Raw genomic sequence first — 26,100 nt, 5'->3', positions numbered from 1 at the left:
TGCAGAGTTGCAAGGGGGGCGCCACCTGTATCGCACCTATTTTTTGCGGATGATAGTCTCCTATTTTTTAAAGCAAATATCCAGGAGGCGGGAGTTATAAGACAGTGCCTTGCAAGGTATGAGAAATTGTCAGGCCAGGTGGTGAATTATAATAAATCTAATATATGTTTTAGCAGAAATACCCAGGAGGCTGACAGGGTGCACATAGCGGATTGTCTGGGGGTGGTGCAAGCACCTAATTTTGGGAAATATTTGGGCCTACCTTCCTTTGTAGGGAGAAATAAGAGAGCTGTTTTTTCGTATGTGGAGGAAAAGATCAGGCAACGAATTGGTTCGTGGAGTAAAAAGTTACTTTCCCAGGCTGGAAAGGAAGTGTTATTGAAAAGTGTAGCGCAATCTATGCCTACCTATTCGATGAGTGTTTTTTTGCTACCTGAGACAGTTTGTCAGTCAATTGAGCGAACTATGAATAAATATTGGTGGGGGAATGGAAGAGAAAGGGGAATACATTGGAAGGCATGGGATAGGTTGTGCATACCAAAGAAGTATGGTGGTATGGGTTTTAAAGAACTAAGGGCTTTTAATCTAGCTATGCTGGGTAAACAGGCATGGAGTTTTTTGACGGACCGAGGATCACTCGTGGCTAAAATTTATAAGGCAAGGTATTATCCCACAACCAGTTTTACAGATGCAACTATTGGTAATTGCCCAAGTTACTGTTGAAGAAGTATAATGGCAGCTCATGCAATGGTAGTCTCAGGGGTGCGAAGGAGAATTGGGAATGGGCAGACAACTTTAATATGGGGACATCCGTGGTTACGAGATAATCCTAGCCCGTTGATTCAAACAGAAATGCCACAGCAATTGAGAGAGGCACGAGTTGCAGGATTAATTGATTTACAAACTCATACCTGGGATCCACATATTTTGTCTGACTTATTTATTCCTGAGGATGTGGAGCGAATAAATATGATCCCTGTGAGTCCTGAGTATGAGGACTCATGGTATTGGATGAGTGACCCCAAGGAGACATATACAGTAAAGAATGCCTATAGGCATATTGTGGGTGATTATGAGAATAATCCAGCAAATTTTGATAAATGGGTTGCAATGTGGAAAATAAAAGTCCCCCCAAGTGGAAAACTTTCTTGTGGAGAGCCATATGTGACATTTTGCCAACAACCCTTAACTTGATATTTAAAAGGGTGGAGGTGGACCCAACATGCCCAATGTGTGGTTTAGATCATGAAGATGTGATGCATGCTTTAGTACTCTGTGAATATTCTAGACTTGTTTGGAATATACCACAATTGCCTATTACTAATATTATTGCAGACTCTTTTACAACATGGCTAAAAGGGGCTATGGCGGCCTTAACGGAGGAGCAGACCCGGTTAATGGTAGCAATATTATATTATATTTGGAGAACCCGGAATTCAGCTGTCTGGAAGGGATCAATGATGCGGCCTGCCCAATTAGCCAGAGCAGCCACCGTAACACTACAGGCATACGGCGCTGCCCATGTCCGCCGAACCGAGCTGGCAGCGGCAACGGAGCACTTAAACGGTGTAGGAGAGGGCGGTCTACGGTGTTACATGGACGCGGGTTTCCGGCACGACACGGGCGAGGCTACGTACGGCATGATAATAATAGCGCCAGATGGCTCTTTTGTGGCAGCAAGGAATGGCAAATTACCGATTTGTTTTTCACCACTTATGGCGGAGGCTCAGGCATACAAGGAAGCACTATCCTGGCTACTTGAACGAAACAACACATCAGTAAGTTTACTCACGGATTGCATGGAATTGGCTACAATTATCCGACACCATCACACGCCGATCCATTCGTACATTGGGGTCACGATTGACCAGTGCAGAACGTTTATGTCTTTATTTAATCGTATTACTTTGGATTACATCTCTAGACAGGTTAATTTACATGCGCATACTTTAGCTACGTTAGCATTTACACAGGATCAAGCTATGTACTGGGATGCTATCCCACCTGACGCTATTTCGGCTTTGATTCATTAATACAATCGCAAGATTGACCTTCAAAAAAAAGATAGTTCAAATTGATCATTTGACTTTTAATTGCACTCAGAGTAGTCCTTTGACTATAGTGAAAACCCTAAATTACCAATTTTACCCCTCATTTTAACACTCATTTAACACCAAAACTAACAGAGGACCATTTCAGCTTAAAATTCAATAGTTGGATGACCACTTTGGGTGCAATTAAAAGTCAAAGAACCAATTTAAAAAAAAAAATTATAGTTGGAGGACTATTTTGGAAATTAACTATATAAAATAATGTAGTTATGTAAGATGGCTAGGTGAATCCTAGTCCACAATATAATTTGCATTCAAATGCCTCAAACTTCATTAGAGATGGCAATGGGTCGGGAGTGGGTCGGGGAGGGCTATATCCATCACCCAATCCACCTTATATTTTCTCCACCCACCCCCACCCCCACCCCCACCCCCAACCCGCATCGGGTGGACTTTTTCAAAATCCACCACCACCACCACCGGGTGCAGGTGCCCAATACGGGTACCACTTATAATCTTATTTTTTTTAAAAAAAATATTTAAATTACTTACACATAATAAAATAATAAAATTTATTAGTTGTACTAAAACATAAAATAATAGAAATATTTAAATATAATAACTAAATTGTTAATTTTAAAAATAAACTTTGTAGTTTAGATATAAAAATAGTAAAAATTTACATAAAGTCATAGAAACTCTTATAAATAACTACATGGTGGGTCGGGTGAGGTTCTAGGCGGGTTTGTACATAGAACCCGAATCCAACTCGATCCACCACGGGTTTACTTTTTTAAGTCACACACCCGACCCATCACCCACTACCACCCAAAAAAACTCGACCCACACGGAATGGATTCGGGTGGATATATGCGGGGTGGATTGAAATTGCCATCCCTAAACTTTATTCCTCAAACAATTGTGTACATAAATGTTTTTTCCTTTTTGGACCTTGAGTTCATAATTAGCCATATTTCATTTTGAAAATTGCGACCCCTTAATAAAATTACTGCATAACTTGACATTAATTAAAAAATGAAAAACTTTTTATTGTCATGGATTACTTGTAAATTGGCTAACTGGCCTATGATTAGTTAATAAAGATCTACAAAATAATTAAATATTAAAAAACATCTAGTAAAACAATTACACATCAAGTAGTGATTAATTATATTGAACATCTTATTTATAGGTGTGCTCTTTTTATGAAAATGGAGTCAATGAAAAAATAACCATTTTTATCAAAGAAAAAAGGTTCATTTTGATTTTAAAAAAAATGTCTCTCGAAATATTTACTCGGAGGACAATCCCTCTCTCATATTCAGTTCTTTCACTCCCCATCTTCTAAGTGGTGTCAAATGAGCGGACTAGCTCACCATAACTCCGATTACTATTTAGATTGTACGGATTGAAAATGGCGCAATCAAAATTTAAAATAAGTTAAGTCGAGTCAAACAATAAAAAATCTTGACCCAAAGCGACCCATAGCTCAAAAAATTATCTAAAAATTTCCCATTCATATTTTATTTTAAGGATAATATCTATCCACTTGATTATTCTATAATTGGAAAGTTTTGATACTTTTGTCGCGTTCGTGCACCGTAGATCACTAAGGGATGAAAGTATCTTTATCAAATGTCTTATAGCGCAGCGCAGGATATAAACATTCTGAGAGGTATGGCTCAACCACTTTATTAGTACTACTCTACAATATGTTCTCCCATGTATTCTTTTCCTATTTTTGTTTTTTCTTTTTTTTTTTTTTTTTTAATGACGAGAAAAACTCACTATTATGACTCTATCTATATATTTGAGTCTACTTATGATTCCCAATCCTAGTCTCTCTCTATCTCCTCTTGTATATATACTTATGTCCGGTACTCTTGTAAACTATTACTGTTAATACAATTCCTTACAGCTCTCATCTGGTATCAGCTAGCTAGGGTTTATTCCCCATGGCCAACGATTCTGTCAATTCCTCCGAACGACCGTTTCCAATGCTGCTATCTCATCGGTCACTGCCACCGTGAACACCCTGTCCACCGCTCACCACTTTATCAACGTCAAGCTGACCTATCGGAACTTCCTATTCTGGTGAGCTCAGGTTGTTCCTTTTCTCAATGGACATGATCTAACGGGTTTCGTTGACGGATCAAACCCTTGTCCTCCAACCACGATTTCGACCGGCGAGGAAGGGGCGTTGCCGCGGCCGAACCCTGACCGCTCCACATGGGTTCGTCAGGATCAAACACTCATCTCCATGCTCATTTCCTCTTTATCTGATGAAGTTATGGCCTTGGCGATCAGGCATCACACGAGCCATGCGGTTTGGACAGCCGTTACCTCTGCCCTGGCTTCATCATCGCGGTCTCGCACATTGAACCTCCTCGGGCATCTTCAAACTCTTCAGCAGGGTGATGCCTCTGTTGCAGATTATATTGGCCGAGCTTAGGTTCTCATAGAAGATCTTACTCTCGCTGGCCAGCATGCCTCTCTTGAAGAACAAAATCTATACGTTTTCAGGGGGTTACAGCCCGAATTCTGAGGTCTCGTGTCTTCTCTAAACGTCCGCGACACACTGGTTACTCTACACGAGCTCTCGGACCTTCTCGGCACCGAGGAATTCGTTGCCGGCGGTAGGGGACCGAACGCATCATCGGCGGCTTTCTCCATCCAGAAATCTGGCAGCAGCATCATGGTAAGGGCAGCTCGTCGCGGGGCGGCGGGCGTGGCTCCGGGCAGTCAGGCGGTCAACTTGGGCAATCCCGTGGCGGTGGTGGCGGCCGTCGCGGCAATGGTGGTCGTCGCCGTGGAGGTAGAAACGGCAATCGTCAACCTAAGTGTCAGCTTTGTGGGATCCTAAGGCACACCGCGATCATGTGTTACAAACAGTATGAACAGGATCCGTAGGCCAATATAATTTATCAGGGAGCTCTTTTAGATTCGTCACCGGACTCTCATACTTGGTTCCCAGATAAAGGTGCAACGAATCATGCAACTCCAGATATAGCAGCACTCTCTATCTCGGACGAATACAATGGTAATGACACACTCCGTGTCGGTGATGGTACAGATTTGCCTATTAGTCATATTGGTCATGCATCCATTCATACCCCCTCTAGGTCGTTTCATTTGTCTAGTATACTTCATGTTCCCACTTTATCTACCTCTTTATTATCGATTCAAAAATTTGCTACTGATAATAAAGTATTTTTTGAGTTCCACCCATCCTTTTATGTTGTGAAGGATATCAACACCAAGGAGATTCTTCTTCGGGGCAATAGTTCTGGTGGGTTATACAAACTACTAGTTCTTACTTCGTCACCTTCCGCGTTTCTTTCAGCTCTTGCATCGGTCTCTTCCCTCTTATTCATACTTGCGTGATTTTTGGGTGTTTATGTTTTCCTAACCTGCGTCCTATAATCGCAACAAACTACAATTTCGGTCGTCTCCTTGTGTCTTTTTAGGATATCCCCCATATTTTCGTGGCTATCGTTGTTTAGACACTAATACTAACAAGGTTTTTATCTGTCGCCATGTGCGATTCGATGAGACTGTCTTTCCTTTTGTTGCTTCTGTTGACTCGCAGGTACCCGCACCACGCCCGGAGCCATGGGTGTTGCGTCGGTTGTGTCTCGTGGTAAGCCGAGTACTGTCTCGGCCTTTGATGATCAACCTGCCGTGCCCGTAGCCAGGTCCGACCAACACTGCGATCAGCCCGCCTCTGCCAAGCCGTCCGTGACCGAGTCCGAGCGGACAGTCACGGACCAGCCACCTGCTCGGCCGAGAGGTCGACCCCGTGGTCGATCTTGTCCCGTTACCACACCCGTTCGGTCTCACTGGATGAATACGCGGAGCTCGGGGCCGCATGATCATGTTGCTCTATCCACTGATGTCACTACTGAGCCTACATGTTTTACTCAAGCGGTCAAATTCCCAAATGGCGGGATGCAATGGATTTGGAATTTAATGCATTGGTGCACAACAATACATGGCGGCTCGTTCCTTTTAAATCAGGTATGAATATGGTTGGCTGCAAGTGGGTATTTAGAACCAAGAGAAAAGCTGATGGTTCGGTTGAGCGTTACAAGGCTTGATTAGTTGCTAAGGGATTCAATCAGGTTGCCGGTGAGGATTTCTTTGAGACTTTTAGTCCCATGGTTAAACCGACTACGATACGACTTATCTTATCCTTAGCTATTTCTCGTGGATGGACTATTCGACAGTTAGACATTCACAATGCTTTCCTAAATGGAAACTTTGCTGAGACGGTTTATATGCGCCAGCCCCCTGGCTATGAAGACAAAACGATGCCCGGGCACGTTTGTCTCCTTCAACGTTCTTTGTATGGGCTTAAATAAGCTCCCCGCGCTTGGTTCACGCGTTTGCATGATTTATGGTTTCTGTTGGTTTCTCACCTTCCAAAACTGATGTCTCTTTATTTATATATTCACGTGGCAATACTCGTCTATATTTTCTGGTCTATGTGGATGATATTTTAGTCATGGGTTCTGATTCGGCTCTTGTGACTGATCTTATTGGCAAGCTGGCTTTTGAATTTAAAGTTCGTGATATGGGAGTGCCCTCGTTTTTTCTAGGTATTGAGACTATTCCGTTGTCTGGTGGCATGCTTCTGTCTCAACAACGGTACACGAAGGATATTTTCAAACGAGCAGGTATGGTTGATTGCAAGCTTGTGGCCACCCCGATTTCAATTACAAAGGCCGAGACCGGTGCCGTGGTGCCATATGCTGATCCCACTCAATATCGCAGCTTTGCAGGTGCTCTGCAATATCTTTAGGTGACTTGTCCTGATCTCTCCTATGCAGTCAATCGTTTGTGTCAGCACATGCACTCTCCCTCTACTGCGGATTGGGCGGTTCTCAAGAGGGTGTTACGGTATGTAAATGAGACACTACATCTCGGTCTTAAAATTACTCCTTCTTCCTCTCTGGATATTCATGCATATTCTGATTCGGATTGGGCTGGCAATCCTGATGATCGAAAATCTACTAGTGGTTTTGCTGTGTTTTTGGGGACCAATCTTGTCTCATGGGTTTGTCGAAAGCAGCGTACTGTGGCTCGTTCCTCAACTGAGGCACAATACAAAGGACTCGCTGATGTTTCTACAGAGGTTACTTGGCTTGTCTCTCTGATGAAGGAACTCGGGTTTGCGCCATCTTCTGCGCCCAAACTCTGGTGTGATAATCTGGGTGCTACTTATCTATGTGCTAATCCGGTGTTTCATGTTCGCACCAAACACATTGAGATCGACTAACACTTTGTTCGTGATAAAGTAGCAAAGAAGGAATTACAAGTCAATTTTATTTCTACCAAAGATCAGATAGCGGATATTTTTACTAAGTTTCTTTCGTCTGTACGTTTTAATTTACTCCGTTCCAAGCTCAATGTTTTGGCTGACCAAACTTGTTCTTGACGAGGAGTATTAGGACTCTATTATTCATATTAGACTAGGACTATATTATTCGTGTTAGACTAGGATTCTATCTAGCATCTCTATATATTCGCTCCCTGTACTCTCAGACATTATTCATTAAATACAGAAAATATATTCTCCTCTTTTTTTTAAAGCATTAAAGATGCCCTTAAACAATCACCAAAACATTTGTCCCACATGGACCTTCTCAAGTAAGGAAAACAAGCTTATATACCTATGATCTTGGGTGAGTTGCATGCTTTTCTTCCTTGGTGAATTATTTTTCTTTTATTACAATGGAGTAAATACTAGCCAAGGTCCCTCGAGTTTGGTGGTTTCACCACTTATAGTCCCTAACTTCTGTAATTACCATCCATGGTCCTTCGAGTTGCAACGTGCTACCGTCCTTCCGTTAGTTCCTGCCGTCTAAACCGTCAAAAACAGGGGTAGAAATGTCATTTAGCAAAGTCAACGTAACATCCACCCTCCCTAGCCCATCTACGCCGGGAATCTCGTCGGAAACAGAGGGTCCACAGTCTTCTTTGTCACTAGGTTCACAATTTTTGTCCTTGTCATTTCTTTAATCTCCACAATCTCACGCTCATCCCCAATTCGATTTTGCCTTCTCCTTCTTCTTCTTCTTGTCATAGCTTAGGTTTTTTTTTTTTGATTTCTCAATAATTATTGCAAAGTAAATTTTAGAAATTTTTTCAAGAAAAAGTTTCTTTAGACAGGATTTAATCAATGTCTGCTTCCACAGTGTCAATCACCGCCAATCCGTCCTCCGTCGCCCGCCGTCGAGAAAAGGCAGCCCGCTGCTTTGGACATTGCCGAATCCAACTTAGCGACCGCCGTCGCGTCTCCATCCACTGGCAACAATAAATAGGCCGCAGGCGAGGCTGCTATCAAAGATCTAAGTCAACATTCAATCTGAACGGAATTTTTGCCTTTTGTTAATCATCGTCGCCGCCACTCCCTTCTTTACCCCCTCACGTCTCTATGGGTTAAGCTCACAAGACCCTTGTGTGTAAAGGGTTGGGGTGGAAATCTAAGCCAAGAAAATGTAACCCAGTTGGCGCATTCCACTTAGCATTGAAGAAGTCATTGATTTGCCACCAGAAAGGGAACCCACAGAAAAAGCCCCTGGTGGTTTAGAGGTTTTGCAATCAATTTCTTGAAATTAGAAAGAAGAACAATACGAATAATTAAGTGGACTTTGTGTAAGATGAAGACATATATGAGCGGTGGCTGGGGGGAATGGGGTTCGAGTTTTTACCCAAGCTGCCGCCTCAAACGGCGGAGAAACCGCTCTTCAGCCGTACTACAGGACATGACTACGAAAGAGCGCAAATTATGCCGTGGAATCGTGTTCACCGAGAATGGTGAACACAAGTCAAAACGACGTCGTTTTTAGGCAAAAAAAAAAAATCGCGAATGTGGAGTTAACGGCGCGTTACTGATCAAATTATGAATTTTCTGTTATGAGATTATGAATTTTATGAAAATTCATAATCTCATAACAGAAAATTCATAATCGCATAACTGAAAATTCATAATCGCATAACTGAAAATTCATAATCGCATAACTGAAAATTCATAATCGCATAACTGAAAATTCATAATCTCACAACTGAAAATTCATAATCTCATAACAGAAAATTCATAATCTTATAACAGAAAATTCATAATCTCATGGTTCCAAAGTGAATGTGTAGGCATGGTTCCAAAGTGAATGTGCAGGCATGGATTCATAATTTATGAATGTCCGTGATTTCGGACGGGAATATGTAGGCATGGTTCCAAAGTGAATGTGCATGCATGAATTCATAATTTATGAATGTCCGAAACTCCGAAATTATGAATGTAATGAAAATTCATAATCTCATAACAGAAAATTCATAATCGCATAACAGAAAATTCATAATCTCATAACTGAAAATTCATAATCTCATAACAGAAAATTCATAATCTCATGGTTCCAAAGTGAATGTGTAGGCATGGTTCCAAAGTGAATGTGTAGACAGTCACGTAATTAATTAATTAAAAAAAAAAAAAAAAAAAAAAAGATAACGGTGCACTAACACCGTTGGAACCGTGTTCACCATGAATGGTGAACACGGTTCCATGGCATAACGTCTGACGAAAGAGACGGTGAGAAGTTACATGTCTGTCGTCGAGAAAAATGGGCTGATCTGAACTATATTCAATGTGCCATCGTCAAACCGATCGAATGCCGTCGGCAAACCGATTGAATGCTGTGGTCAAACGAAAAATAAGATCGGTGGAAGGTATTTTGTGATTTTTTAATTTGTGAATGCATGTTAATTATATGGAAAATGACATATTTACCCCTACTTTTGACAGTTTAGACACTAGGAATTAACGGAAGGACGGTTGCAGGTCAGTTTTCGCAACTCGAAGGGTCACAGATGGTAATTACGGAAGTTTGGGACTATAAGTGGTGAAACCACCAAACTCGAGGGACCTTGGTTGGTATTTACTCTATTACAATGGCATGATAGGAGAGACTAACGTTTGAGGTTTAGATTTGGGTCAAATTTTTTGTGTACTAAAATGTATAATTTGGTGTTGAATCTTGAAATTATATTGCCTAAAACCTCGTACAGGATATAGTTCGACGAAATTGAAAAGCCTGAGTTATTAAAAAAATAAACAAAAAATTCTTTATTTTTCTAAATTACAATGAAAATCAACATACTCGCCTTACAACGGGAATCCATTTAAAAATAAAACAAAAAACAAAAAACTTTAAAAAATCACTCCCCATGATAGCAAATTATTCCATGGATCAAGGTCTACCTTGCATTGTAAACCTTAGTTCAAAAATAACATTTAAATTCTGTATCTATAGTTGACACATTTTGTACCTGCAGTTGATAGTTTCTTTATCTGTAGCTATCATATTATGTGTCAGCAATTATCAAGTCAGATTCTGTATCTATAGTTGACACATTATGTACTTTAAGTTGATAGTTTTTGTACATGTAGTTTCATATTATGTGTCAGCAACTATCAAGGTATTTGTTTATATGTATAGAAACTGTTAACTGTAAGTACAGAATGTAGTGACAAAAGGTATAGAATTTTTGTAGTAGGGTTCACAATGCAATATGAATCCTAGTCCATGATATAACAATTGCTCCATGACATGGGAGCCCAATATTATCATACCAACCCGACTCGGAATTTTAACAAGCCCGTAACTTTTCTAAGCCCAATCATTTGCAAATTAATGAAATTATTGTGTGGACCATGGTCCACATAGTGTTGTGTGGATCACAAAAGAAAGTACATTATTTGGGTACTAAATGTACATTATATAAAATAATATATTTTTAGAATTTAAATAATATATTTTCTCTAAATACAAAATATATTTTTAATATACTAAAAGTACATTATTTTTGAATTAAATATATATTATTTTATAATATATAAAATATGGTCCACTCAGTATTTTTGAATTAAATATATATTATTTTATAATATATAAAATATGGTCCACTCAGTTTATGTGATGGTACACACAACAATGATTGTATCGGAAGAGTAACGGTCTATAAAAACATATGTATTTGTGTAAAAGGACAAAGGGAGAAATAACTTAAAATTGATACAATTATTTAAATTTGTTGTATTGCAGGTTTGTTTGCAGGCCTTTAGCTCGCGAAGAACAATAAGAACAAGAAGAAGATAAAGAACAGAGAAAAGCGATTTCTTATTCATCATTCCACTCTGTACATCATTACATCAATATATATAACAGCTATTACAAGATCATACCATAAATATAAAGCCGTTACCAATCATATCATTAATGCTAGAATAATGTCCATAATTAGATTTTACAACACTCCCCATTGGACATTATTTTGTCATAATCTTGCCTCATTGAAAGCTTGCTAGGAAAACCCTGTGGGAAATACCTAAACAAGAAAAGAGTGCAAGGTATACCAATAGTATATTTAAAAACATTCATGTCTCGTTAAAAACTTCACTATGAAAACCACGTGGAAAAAACCTAGTTGAAGAAAAGAGTACATGATATTTCCAGAATCATATATGGTATGGGTTGCCTCATTAAAAACCTTAGCTTAAGAAAACCCTGTGGGAAAAACTTAGTTAAGGGAAAAAGAGTACAACTGTAAACCTTCAAGGCATAATCTTCAGGATTTTGGAGTTCGTCTATTTAAGTATTTATATATTTGCAACACCCAATTGACATTACTATATTATACTCGTGCCTTGTTGAAAACCACACTAGAAAAACCCATTGGGAAAAACCTAGTGAGGAAAAGAGTACATGGTATGTATATGCTACAAAAAATATAATTATTAGTCCTTTTAAGATCCAATCTACAGAATTGATTCGAGTGAATATACACGCTGCAAAAAGTGCAGCTATTAGTCCTTTTAAGACCCAATCTACAGGATTGATCAATAGAGTGACTCGAGTGAATGTACTTCATGTCTCCCCCTGAAGATAACAATCTTCAAATTCTACATTGCTTAAAGTAAAATCATTGTTTCAAAAGGGTGTGGAGAAGGGATATGGTACAATCTTTAGGATTGTCTTTTAGAATTGATAATATTTTCTCATGACCATCTGGACTAATAAAATTATTTATAGTTTATATTTTGTTGCTCCCCCTAAATATAATAATTTTCTTTACCTACGCATATCAATCTTATGGATATTTTGTAGGTATACATTTGCTAACTTATCACTGGAGCAAATCTTCTGGACAAATATTTTATCACTCCTCTGGAGTTTATATCATGAAAACTATATACGTTTATTTATCCAAGTATGATGACTTCATGTCAAAAAATATTAATATGAATATTTGTACCTTGACTTGCTATCCCTGATCTCATCTCATAACTTAACAGTCGCTATAACAAAGGGAGAGCATAGTAGAGTAATGATGAGATGAAAATGTACAAAGTACATCTATAAGAACAAGTATTATCATTTAGGCATTAAGATGCTTTAAAGCTTAAATTGATTTATAATATATAAATCCAAGTCATGTCATTTAACATAATGTCAATATTCAAATGACTTCTCAAAAGACGTATTTTATACCTTAAGGATATTAATGGATATTATTTAACATCATTTCCTTTTCTTTCTAGGAGAATCACCAAATCACTCTTTACAAATTACAAAAATATGATGTGAATTTGGAAATTTTCTGTCTCAAAGAAAAGGTATTCAAAAAATGATATTTTGAAGCAACGGACTTCTGGTCCTGAATTATCCTTTTAGGTTAAAATGGTCATTTATCTACTTCGGGAGATTATTTGGACATAGACTAAATTGTATGTAAAATTCCTTTCAAGGAAATGCTCGATCTACAGGTCGATGTAATACTTGATTTTCCATCTCCTTTATTTTACAATAAGCCCATTAATAAGTACCTAATGGTACATATTTATTTCTATAATTTCCAATTTTAAGAGGAAATTACTCAATCAATTGCTTCACTATTTTAAGTTTGAGTAAAGTAATTATACTTCAACAAACGTGTTGTGATATTTACTCTCTTTCATTTTTGAAAAGCAATTGTACTTCAACAACAAACGTGTTGTGATGTTTACTCTCTTTAATTTTTGAAAAGCAATTGTACTTCAACAACAAACGTGTTGTGATATTTACTCTCTTTCATTTTTGAGAAGTATAAATCCGTCAAAGATTTTCATATAAACATTAGTGTCTAATGACCCAAAATTTCTAGGTCATGACTTTAATAAGCTGCATATCTAAATTTATTATTTTGCCAATTATGTAGCGGAACTTTTAATGATATTCATTATGGGAGAGTATACTTGATTCTGGGTTTCTACGTGAACCCTTAGGCCACAGACTCGCTTTATATCTCACCACCTTATCATTTTTGCTTTTCCTTTATACAAACACCATTTGTAACCTGCATGCTTAATACTTCAATGGTGTACAAAAAAAACATATTAGCGAGTTGAGCTATTTATGCCTTTAATTGCTCTCTTTATACGTTAATCAACCTAGGCACTTCTGGCACCTAGTTCTGGATCCAGATTGTCATATAATATGAGCAATTTGAAGGCAATTGTTAAATTTGTTTAAATTAAATTAAAAGGACTTAATTTTAAAACTTTAAAAAAATAGGGGCCAAGAATGTTATTTTCCTAAAATTTTATAAAAAAATTGTTTTAATTTTCATGAAATGAAAATGCTTCACACATTATATGTTATAATTCATAGAAGCTTTGACTGAAATGATACAAACACGGGAGACGCACATCAATTCTGACACATATAATTCATATGATATAATTAAAGTATGTTATATCAATGGCAAATTTTCTGCAAAATTTGTGAACTTGGCATGAAACATAAGGAAATTACCGTCGTATGCAGAAAAAGAAAAAGAATATAACTTTCTTGATGTTTTATATTTTTATATCCAAAATTCAAATTATTGACAATTATGAACTATTAAAGGGCTAAATTTATTTTAATTAAGTTACAAGGACTAAATATATAAAATAAAAAAAAATTTAGGTGGAAAAATGTTATTTTCTGTAGTTTTTATATTAAATTTTGTCAATTTGTATTCAATTTTTTTTTTTTTAATTTTCGCCAAAATTGCTCAATACATCATAACGTATGGCAGCTAGCATTGACTATTTTGATGTAAGTTATGTCTGACTGGGTATTAATTATTAAGTAATTGGTATATAATGAAGAACACAAAATGACATCTTTATAATAATTATTTTATTTTAAGACAGTAAAACGGACTAATTAATTAATAAATGAACAATTAACGTGTTAAATTCGTTTAAATTAAGTTAAAATGACTAAATTTCAAAAATATAAACAATTAAGAGGCCATGAATGTTATTCTCCTTAATTTTTATAAGAAACCGTGTAAATTTTCATCAAATCAAAATGCTTCCCAAATTATATGTTATAATTCATGGAAGCTTTGACTGAAATGATGCAAGCACGGAAGACGCACATCAATTCTGACATATATAAGACATAATTAAAGTATGTTATATCTATGTCAAATTTTCTGCAAAATTTGTGTGCTTGGCATGAAACATAAGGAAATTACCGTCTTAGGCAAAAAAAAAAAAAAAAAAAAAACATAATATACTTGATGTTTTATATTTTTGTATCTAAAATTCAAATTGTTGACAAAGTAATGTCGTTCTAACATAAAAAAATTGATTCGAAATGATAAAATAAAATATGGAATTTGACAAGTGTATAATAATAGGGATTAAAAGTACAACCTTATTGTTTATGAACCATTAAAGGGCTAAATTTATTTAAATTAAGTTACATGGACTAAATATATAAAAGTAAAAAATAAAGGAGGAAAATGTTATTTTCTTAAATTTTAATATTAAATTTTGTCAATTTGTATTCAAATTTTGTTTATTTTCGCAGAAATTGCTACATACATCATAACGTATGGCAGTTAGCATTGACTATTTTGATGTAAGTTATGCCTGACTGGGTATTATTAGGTAATTGGTATATAATAAAGAACACAAAATGACATCTGTATAATAATTATTCTATTTTTTGACAATAAAATGGACTAATTAATTAATAAATGAACATTTAAGGTGTTAAATTTGTTTAAATTAAGTTAAAATGACTATATTTCAAAATTTTAAACAATTAAGGGGCCAAGAATGTAATCCTCCTTTATTTTTATAAAAAATTGTGTTAATTTTCATCAAATCAAAAGGCATCCCACATTATATGTTATAATTCGTGGAAGCTTTGACTGAAATGATGCAAGCACGGAAGACGCACATCAATTCAGACATATATAAGACATAATTAAAGTATGTTATATATATGGCAAATTTCTCCAAAATTTGTGTGCTTTGCATGAAAAAATTACCTTCATCCGCAAAAAAAAAAAAAAAAAAAAAAAAAAAAAAAAAAAAAGAAAAGAAGTTATAATATAATTGATGTTTTATATTTTTATATTAAAAATTCAAATTGTTGACAAAATAACGTCATTCTAACATAAAAAATTGATTTGAAATGATAAAATAAAATCATATGTTAATGGAATTTGACAAGTGTATAATAATAGGGATTAAAAGTACAACCTTATTGTTTATGAACCATTAAAGGGCTAAATTTACTTAAATTAAGTTACAAGGACTAAATATATAAAAGTAAAAAATTAAGGGGGAAAAATGTTATTTTCTTAAATTTTAATATTAAATTTTGTCAATTTGTATTCAAATTTTGTTTATTTTCGCCGAAATTGCTACATACATCATAACGTATGGCAGTTAGTATTGACTATTTTGATGTAAGTTATGCCTGACTGGGTATTATTAGGTAATTGGTATATAATAATAAAGAACACAAAATGACATCTGTATAATAATTATTCTATTTTTTGACAATAAAACGGACTAATTAATTAATAAATGAACATTTAAGGTGTTAAATTTGTTTAAATTAAGTTAAAATGACTATATTTCAAAATTTTAAACAATTAAGGGGCCAATAATGTTATCCTCCTTTATTTTTATAAAAAATTGTGTTAATTTTCATCAAATCAAAATGCTTCTCACATTATATATTATAATTCATGAAAGCTTTGACTGAAATGATGCAAGCACGGAAGACGCACATCAATTCCGACATATATAAGACATAATTAAAGTATGTTATATTTATGTCAAATTTTCTGCAAAATTTGTGTGCTTGGCATGAAACATAAGGAAATTACCGTCATAGGCAAAAAAAAAAAAAAAAAAAAAAAAAAAAAAAAAAAAAACAAAAACAAAGATAATACACTTGATGTTTTATATTTTTATATTCAAAATTCAAATTGTTTACAAAGTAACGTCGTTATAACATAAAAAAATTGATTCGAAATGTTAAAATAAATTCATATGTTAATGAAGATTGGCATGTGTATAATTAATATTATGGACTAAAAGTGTTACATTATATTTATTAACAATTAAGGGTTAGATTTGTTTAAATTAAGTTAGAAGGACTAAATTTCTAAATGTAAAACAATTAGGGGGCGAAAATGATATTCTCCTTTATTTTTATAAAAAAATTTGTTTATTTTCATCAAATGTAAACTCTCCAAACATTGTAACGAAGGTAAGCTTTGTCTAAATTGATGCAAGTCATAGTTGAAGCACATCAATTCTGACACGTATACTACAATAAAGTATGCCATATGTATGACATATTTTATGCAAAATTCAAGGTGTTTAGCAAGGAACGTAAGAAAATTACCGTCTTATGTTAATGGGGTTTGACATATGTATAATACTATAGACTAAAATTGCACTATTATGAATTATGAATAATTAAGCGGCTAAATTTTATAAATTAAGTTAAAATGACTATATTTCTAAAAGCTAACAATTTAGGGGTCAAAAATGTTATTCTCCTTAATATTTATTAAAGAAAATTTTGTTAATTTTCATCAAATGAAATTGCTCCAACATTATAACGCATGACAACTTTTGATTGAACCCATATATTAATAGAATTTGACAAGTGTATAATAATAGCGACTAAAAGTACAACATTATGATTTATCTAAAATTAAGGGGTTAAATTTATTTAAATTAAGTAGCAAGGACTAAATTTCTAAAAGTGAAAAATTAAGGGGGCAAAATGTTAATTTCTTTCATTTTTATAAATAATTTTGTCAATTTGTATAATAAATTTTGTTAATTTTTTTATTAAAAAAATGTTAATTTTTATAAAAAAAATTTGTTAATTTTGATCGAATGAAATTGTTTCATACATCATAACACATGTCGGCATTGACTAAACTGATGTACGTCATGCCCAATTGGGTAAAGGATTCTACACTGCCCTCGTCAACACCCATCTCTTTTGTCCGACTAGGTTTTGTCCATTAGCTATTTTGAACTATGTCTAATAGATGCATGAATTAGAAGTGTTTGATAAAATTAATTATTAAGTAATTGGTATATTATAAAGAACTCAAAATGGCATCTTTATATTAATTATTTTTTTGACAGTAAAATGAAATCTAATAATAAATTAATAAATAAACAATTAAGGTGTTAAATTTGTTTAAATTAAGTTAAAAGGACTAAATTTCAAAAAGTTAAACAATTAAGGGGCAATAATGTTATTATTCTTAATTTTTTATAAAAATTGTGTTAATTTTCATCAAATCAAAATTCTTCACCGATTATATGTTATAATTCATGGAAGCTTTTATTGAAATGATGCTTGCACGGCAGACGCACATCAACTCTGACATAATTAAAGTATGTCATATCTATGGCACATTTTCTGCAAAATTTGTGTACTTGGCATGGAACATAAGGAAATTACCGTCATATGGGGGAAAAAAAAAGGTAATTTTTTTGATGTTTTATATTTTTATATCTAAAATTCAAATTGTTGACAAACTTACGTCATTCTAACATAAAAAAATTGATTCTAAATGATAAAATAACATCATATGTTAATGAAATTTGACAAGTGTATAATAATAGGGATTAAAAGTACAACCTTATTATTTATGAACCATTAAAGGGCTAAATTTATTTTAATTAAGTTACAAGGACTAAACATATAAAAGTAAAAAATTAAGGGGGAAAATGTTATTTTCTTTAATTTTTATATTAAATTTTGTCAACTTGTATTCAAATTTTGTTTATTTTCGCCAAAATTGCTCCATACATGATAACGTATGGCAGCTAGCATTGACTATTTTGATGTAAGTTATGCCTGACTGGGTATTATTAAATAATTGGTATATAATAAAGAACACAAAATAAAATCTTTATAATAATTATTTTATTTTAAGACAGAAAAACGGACTAAATAATTAATAAATGAACAATTAAGGTGTTCAATTCGTTCAAATTAAGTTAAAATGACTAAATTCCAAAAATTTATAGAATTAAGAGGCTAAGAATGTTATTCTCCTTAATTTTTATAAAAAATTGTGTAAATTTTCATCAAATCAAAAGGCATCCCACATTATATGTTATAATTCGTGGAAGCTTTGACTGAAATGATGCAAGCACGGAAGACGCACATCAATTCAGACATATATAAGACATAATTAAAGTATGTTATATATATGGCAAATTTTCTGCAAAATTTGTGTGCTTTGCATGAAAAAATTACCTTCATCCGCAAAAAAAAAAAAGAAAAAAAAAATGGATAATATAATTGATGTTTTATATTTTTATATTCAAAATTCAAATTGTTGACAAAATAACGTCATTCTAACATAAAAAATTGATTTGAAATGATAAAATGAAATCATATGTTAATGGAATTTGACAAGTGTATAATAATAGGGATTAAAAGTACAACCTTATTGTTTATGAACCATTAAAGGGCTAAATTTATTTAAATTAAGTTACAAGGACTAAATATATAAAAGTAAAAAATTAAGGGGGAAAAATGTTATTTTCTTAAATTTTAATATTAAATTTTGTCAATTTGTATTCAAATTTTATTTATTTTCGCCGAAATTGCTACATACATCATAACATATGGCAGTTAGCATTGACTATTTTGATGTAAGTTATGCCTAACTGGGTATTATTAAGTAATTGGTATATAATAAAGAACACAAAATGACATCTGTATAATAATTAATCTATTTTTTGACAATAAAACGGAATGATTAATTAATAAATGAACATTTAAGGTGTCAAATTTGTTTAAATTAAGTTAAAATGACTATATTTCAAAATTTTAAACAATTAAGGGGCCAAGAATGTTGTCCTCCTTTATTTTTATAAAAAATTGTGTTAATTTTCATCAAATCAAAATGCTTCCCACATTATATGTTATAATTCATGAAAGCTTTAACTGAAATGATGCAAGCACGGAAGACGCACATCAATTCTGACATATATAAGACATAATTAAAGTATGTTATATCTATGTCAAATTTTCTGCAATAATACACTTGATGTTTTATATTTTTATATTAAAAATTCAAATTGTTTACAAAGTAACGTCGTTCTAACATAAAAAAAAATTGATTCGAAATGATAAAATAAATTCATATGTTAATGAAGATTGTCATGTGTATAATTAATACTACGGACTAAAAGTGTTACATTATATTTGTTAACAATTAAGGGTTAGATTTGTTTAAATTAAGTTAGAAGGACTAAATTTCTAAATGTAAACCAATTAAGGGGGCGAAAATGATATTCTCCTTAATTTTTATAAAAAATTTTGTTAATTTTCATCAAATGTAAACGCTCCACACATTATAACGCATGTAAGCTTTGTCTGAATTGATGCAAGTATCAATTCTGACACGTATACTATAATAAAGTATGCCATATGTATGGCATATTTTATGTAAAATTCAAGGTGTTTAGCAAGAAACGTAAGAAAATTACCGTCTTATGTTAATGGGGTTTGACATATGTATAATACTATAAACTAAAATTGCATTATTATGATTTATGAATAATTAAGCGGCTAAATTTTTTAAATTAAGTTAAAATGACTATATTTCTAAAAGTTAACAATTTAGGGGTCAAAAATGTTATTCTCCTTAATATTTGTAAAAGAAAATTGTGTTAATTTTCATCAAATGAAATTGCTCCAACATTATAACGCATGACAACTTTTGATTGAACTCATATATTAATAGAATTTGACAAGTGTATAATAATAGCGACTAAAAGTACAACATTATGATTTATCAAAAATTAAGGGGCTAAATTTATTTATATTAAGTAACAATGACTAAATTTCTAAAAGTGAAAAATAAAGGGGGCAAAATATAAATTTCTTTCATTTTATAAATAATTTTTTCAATTTGTATATAAATTTTGTTAATTTTTTTATTAAAAAAATTTTAATTTGTAAAAAGAAAAATTTGTTAATTTTGATCGAATGAAATTGTTTCATACATCATAACACATGTCGGCATTGACTAAACTGATGTACGTCATGCCCAATCGGGTAAAGGATTCTACAGTGCTCTCGTCAACGCCCATATCTTTTGTCCGACAAGGTTTTATCCATTAGCTTTTTTGAACTATGTCTAATAGATGCATACATGAATTTGAAGTGTTTGATAAAATTTATTATTAAGTAATTGGTATATTATAAAGAACTCAAAATGGCATCTTTATAATAATTATTTTTTTTTGTGACAGTAAAATGAAACCTAATAATAAATTAATAAATAAACAATTAAGGTGTTAAATTTGTTTAACTTAATTTAAAAGGACTAAATTTCAAAAGTTAAACAATTAAGGAGCCAATAATGTTATTCTTCTTAATTTTTTATAAAAATTTTGTTATCTTCATCAAATCAAAATTCTTCACAAATTATATGTTATAATTCATGGAAGCTTTGATTGAAATGATGCAAGCACGGGAGACGCACATCAATTCTGACGTATATAAGACATAATTAAAGTATGTCATATCTATGGCACATTTTTTGCAAAATTTGTGTACTTGGCATGAAACATAAGGAAATTACCATCATATGCAAAAAAAAAAAAAAAAAAAAAAAAAAAAAAAAAAAAAAAAGATAATTTTTTGGATGTTTTATGTTTTTAAATCCAAAATTCAAATTGTTGACAAAATTACGTCCTTCTACATAAAAAAAAATTGATTCTAAATGACAAAATAAAATCATATGTTAATGAAATTTGACAAGTGTATAATAATAGGGATTAAAAGTACAACCTTATGATTTATGAACCATTAAAGGGCTGAATTTATTTTAATTTAAGTTACAAGGACTAAATATATAAAAGTAAAAAATTAAGGAGGAAAATGTTATTTTCTTAAAATTTTATATTAAATTTTGTCAATTTGTATTCAAATTTTGTTAATTTTCGTCGAAATTGCTCCATACATGATAACGTATGGCAGCTAGCATTGACTATTTTGATGTAAGTTATCCCTGACTGGGTATTATTAAATAATTGGTATATAATAAAAAAACACAAAATAACATCTTTATAATAATTATTTTATTTTAAGACAGAAAAACAGACTAATTAATTAATAAATGGACAATTAAGGTGTTTAATTCATTCAAATAAAGTTTTTTTTTTTTTTGAAAGTCAACCTGGCGGTTGTATTTATAGAAGAGTTAAAATAGAGTCTGGTTGGACATTGTCCCAGTACATAGCAGTAGCGAAATTAAATGCTGTAGTAGCTAAAGTATGAGCTAATAAATTATGTAATCTAGAAATGTAAATAACTGAGCAGTAAGAAAACGTAGAAATATAGGTTCTGCAACTATCGATAGCATAACCTAGATACGAACGTGATGTGGTTGGTGATCCAGATAAATAGCACTGTAGTAGTTGACAATCCGTATGAATTTGTATAGATAGCTCATTCCTCCTTTTAAGCCATGATAGTACTTCCTTGCATGCAAAAGCCTCGGCCATGAGCGGGGAGTGGCAACCTATTAATGGGGCGCTGAAAGCCGATATATAGCGGTCATTGGCGTCGAGGAGTACCGCACCAACAGCTGTTGCATTCGTTCCACGGTGGTAGCTTGCGTCCATATAGCACTTCACGGGTGTCGTTATTTCGCCATGCATGAATTCCGGCAAGTTGGCGTGCGGCGGAGACAGTGCGGTTCCAGCAGGTTCGTCGACCGGTGCAGGCTGTCCGGCAGTAGGATGGTGGGCAGCAGTTCGGGGCTGTGATGAGGTAGAATAGTGGAGGTCCTTCCATGCTTTCATTGTAGCTGTTGCAATTGTTAACAATTTCGTTGGCCTTGGTAGACAGGCATCCCATACTGCTCCGTTTCGGGCCCTCCATAGGTGGTATAAAATTGCAGCTACATAAACAATTCCATCAAAGTCTAGAACATTCAAGATTGCACTAAACCATTCATGGAAAATATTTGTGACAATATTGGGGAATGGAAGGTTGGATTTAGCCCAAATGGAGTGTGCATAGTCACACAAAACTAATGCATGCATGGTATCTTCATTCACTCTCCCACACATGGCACACATTGGGTTAACATCCACTCTCTTTATAAGTAAGTTACTGGTAGTAGGAAGGATATCACAAATAGCTCTCCATAGGAATGTCTTCCATTTTGGTGGAATTTTTAATTTCCATAGGTCTAGCCATTCATTAAAAATTCCATTGGAATTACTCTCGTAATTACCAACTATATGCCTGTAACCACTCTTGACTGAATAACATCCATTAGGATCACCATACCAATACCATATATCATCATACTCAGGGGCAACTGGTATATTTTGGATTCTGGGTATATCACTTGGTTGGAAAATATCAGCTAGTATATGCGGATCCCAGGTGCCCGTATCCTGATCAATTAATCCTACCACTCTGGCCCCAGACAGGTGCTGTGGCATTTCTGTGTGAATCATAGGATCCAGTTCATCCTGCAGCCAGGGATGCTCCCATATTAAGGTAGAATTCCCATTCCCAATTCGCCTTCTTATACCGCCACATATTAGGCCCTTAGCCGCCATAATACTGCGCCAACAAAAGCTTGGATTATTTCCTATAGTCGCCTCCAGGAAAGTATCCTTTGGATAATATCTAGCTTTATAAATCTTGGCTACCAATGAGTCAGTGTTGGTGAGCAGCCTCCATGCCTGTTTTCCTAACATTGCCAAATTAAATGCCCTTAAATCTTTAAATCCCAGTCCACCATATTTCTTTGGGACACACAATTTATCCCAGGCTTTCCCGTGAATGCCACGATTCGTACCAGACCCCACCAGTACCGGTTCATAACACGTTCAATAGCTGTACAAACAGATATGGGTAAAAGAAAAACACTCATTGAAAATGTTGGCATTGCCTGAGCCACACTTTTCAACAAAACTTCCTTACCGGCCTGTGATAACAATCTCTTGTTCCAAGAACCAATCCTCTGTTTGATTTTAGCTTCTATGTATGCAAATGCAGCCTTCTTGTTCCTACCCACAAATGAGGGTAACCCTAGGTATTTCCCAAAGTTGGGGGCTTGAGCAACACCTAGTATTTGTGCCACCATATCCTTATAATTCTGTCATGTATTCCTGCTGTAACATATACTGGACTTATGATAATTTACCTTCTGACCAGATAAACTCTCATATAACTGTAAACAATTTTTTATCTCAGATGCTTCCTGCTCATTCGCTCTGAAAAACAATAGGCTATCATCTGCAAAAAATAAATGAGAGATCGGAGGTGCTCCCCTAGCAACCCTGCAGCCATGTATTAAACCTCTATCTTGCGCCTGTTGCAATAGCACTGAAAGTCCCTCCGCACAGATAATAAACAAATAAGGAGATAATGGGTCCCCCTGGCGGAGGCCACGCGTGGGTGTAATGGATGAACTACGGGAGCCATTTATCATAAAGGTATACGACACAGTGGTCACACACAACATAAGCAACTCAATCCATCTATTATCGAAGCCCAAGGCTAATAACATTCCACGGAGGAAGGGCCATTCCATACGGTCATAAGCTTTGGCCATATCAAGTTTGAGTGCACTCCAACCTACAGCCCGACACTGTTTCCTATTCAAATAATGCCCCACTTCTGCAGCTACAAGAATATTATCAGTAATCAGCCTGTCAGGAATAAATGCACTCTGTGAGCCAGATATTATACTTTCCATTAAGGGCTTCATTCTCTGTGTAATCATCTTTGCCATTATCCTGTAGATCACATTGCTCAATGCTATCGGGCGAAAATCTGCTACCACTTCAAGGGTTTTCTTTTTTGGGATGAGCACCACATCCGTATTATTCAGATCAGAGGGGAAGACCCGATTATTAAGACAATCCAGTATAAATGTCGAAATATCGCTACCAACTACATCCTAGAAATGTTGGTAGAAACCTGGGTTCATACCATCCGGTCCAGGAGCTTTGTCAGGGGCAATCGCAAACACGGCATCCTTAACCTCAAATACCTCAAAAGAACGTAACAATGAATCATTCTGAATCTGGGTTACACGGGGATACTCCAGAAAATAAATTGTCACCATCCACAGGATCACAAGAGGAAAATATATGGCTAAAATAATCCAAGATAATCGTACTCATAGCATCCCCTTCCACCCAATCCCCATTATCATTCATAAGTTTATAAATAGTATTTTTCTTCTTACGATGAGAGACGTACCTGTGGTAGAATTTTGTATTAGCATCTGCATTCTTAAGCCAGTGTTGCTTGGCTCTTTGCCTCCAGTAAGCATCCTCCTGGATCTCCATACTGCTCAGAATTCCTTCCAGTCGTTGGAATTCAGCTAAGGATGCTAGATCAGTGCGACCCCTAAGATGTAATTGTTGTTTCCGTAGGAGCCTGATCTTTTCACCGAATTTATGATACCGGTCACCGCCCCATCTGGATAACCTATTCCCACAGTGTGCTATACAGTCTTCGATTCCTTCACTCATCCCTTCCTCCCATGACTTTTCCACCACATTCCTGCATCCATCATCATATATCCAGGCCATTTCGAACCGGAACCCTCTCCTTCCACCTCCTCCGTTTTGGAACGTTCCATGGACACTCAAAAACAGCGCAGAATGATCAGATTTCCTCATCCGATTATTAATAACTCTGGCCCCAGGAACAATCTCGCGCCAATCATTAGAAGATAATACTTTATCCAATCTTTCTTCAATGCAAGCTGGCGTACCCTTTCCCTTCTCCCAAGTAAAACGGTAACCCTCCATAGGCAACTGAGTCAAACTTCATTGATCAATAGTCTCCCCAAAGCCGCGTAGGAGATTATTAGGATGAGGATTACCCCCTCTCTTCTCATGCTGAAACAGGCGATCGTTAAAATCTCCAATCATAACCCATGGTAAGGTGGACCGAGGCGCAAAGGATTTTATCAATTCCCATGCTTCTGCCCTCCTATGGCGCTGAGAGTAGCCATAATAACACGTCATTCTCCACTTTGGAAAACTGGACATATTTACCTCAATATCAATATGGTTTTTGGAGTAGCTCAATAGACTTGCCGTATTATTCTTCCACCACAGCAGTGCTAAACCACCACCACCCTGCGGTGTCGGATCAACATAAAAAAGACCATCAAAACCAAGAGTGACACGAATTCTTTCAGCATGTATTCGTTTCACCATGGTTTCCATAAGAAAAATAAAGTCAGGCTTCTTCTGGGACGCAAGGTCCGTGAACTCTCGACTGTTCGTGGATTGCCTAAGCCACGACAGTTCCAGATGATGGTACTCATAATGACGGGCGGGTCTGGGAACCAGTACCCGCCACAGACAAGTTTTTTTGGATTTCTGTCATAACCACATTCCCTTCGCCCCCATCATTGAGCTCGTTCAAATTAAGTTAAAATGACTAAATTTCAAAAATTTATAGAATTAAGAGGCCAAGAATGTTATTCTCCTTAATTTTTATAAAAAATCGTGTAAATTTTCATCAAATCAAAAGGCTTCCCACATAATATGTTATAATTCATGGAAGCTTTGACTGAAATGATGCAAGCACGGAAGACGCACATCAATTCTGACATATATAAGACATAATTAAAGTATGTTATATATATGGCAAATTTTCTGCAAAATTTGTGT

General features: G+C 34.7%; 1 long non-coding RNA gene across 1 annotated transcript; it reads left to right on the top strand.

Moving 5' to 3' along the window:
• The first annotated feature begins 4,920 nt into the window (after positions 1-4,920).
• Positions 4,921-25,356, top strand: LOC109146749. Its single transcript, XR_002048499.1, has 3 exons — positions 4,921-4,930; positions 8,334-8,341; positions 25,260-25,356. It is a non-coding gene; the product is annotated as an uncharacterized LOC109146749 (long non-coding RNA).
• The last annotated feature ends 744 nt before the right edge of the window (positions 25,357-26,100 follow it).

This window comes from Ipomoea nil, unplaced genomic scaffold, assembly GCF_001879475.1.
Source record: "Ipomoea nil cultivar Tokyo-kokei standard unplaced genomic scaffold, Asagao_1.1 scaffold1936, whole genome shotgun sequence".
In the NCBI taxonomy this organism is placed as follows: Eukaryota; Viridiplantae; Streptophyta; class Magnoliopsida; order Solanales; family Convolvulaceae; genus Ipomoea; species Ipomoea nil.
This window is presented reverse-complemented; position numbering and strand designations above follow the sequence as displayed.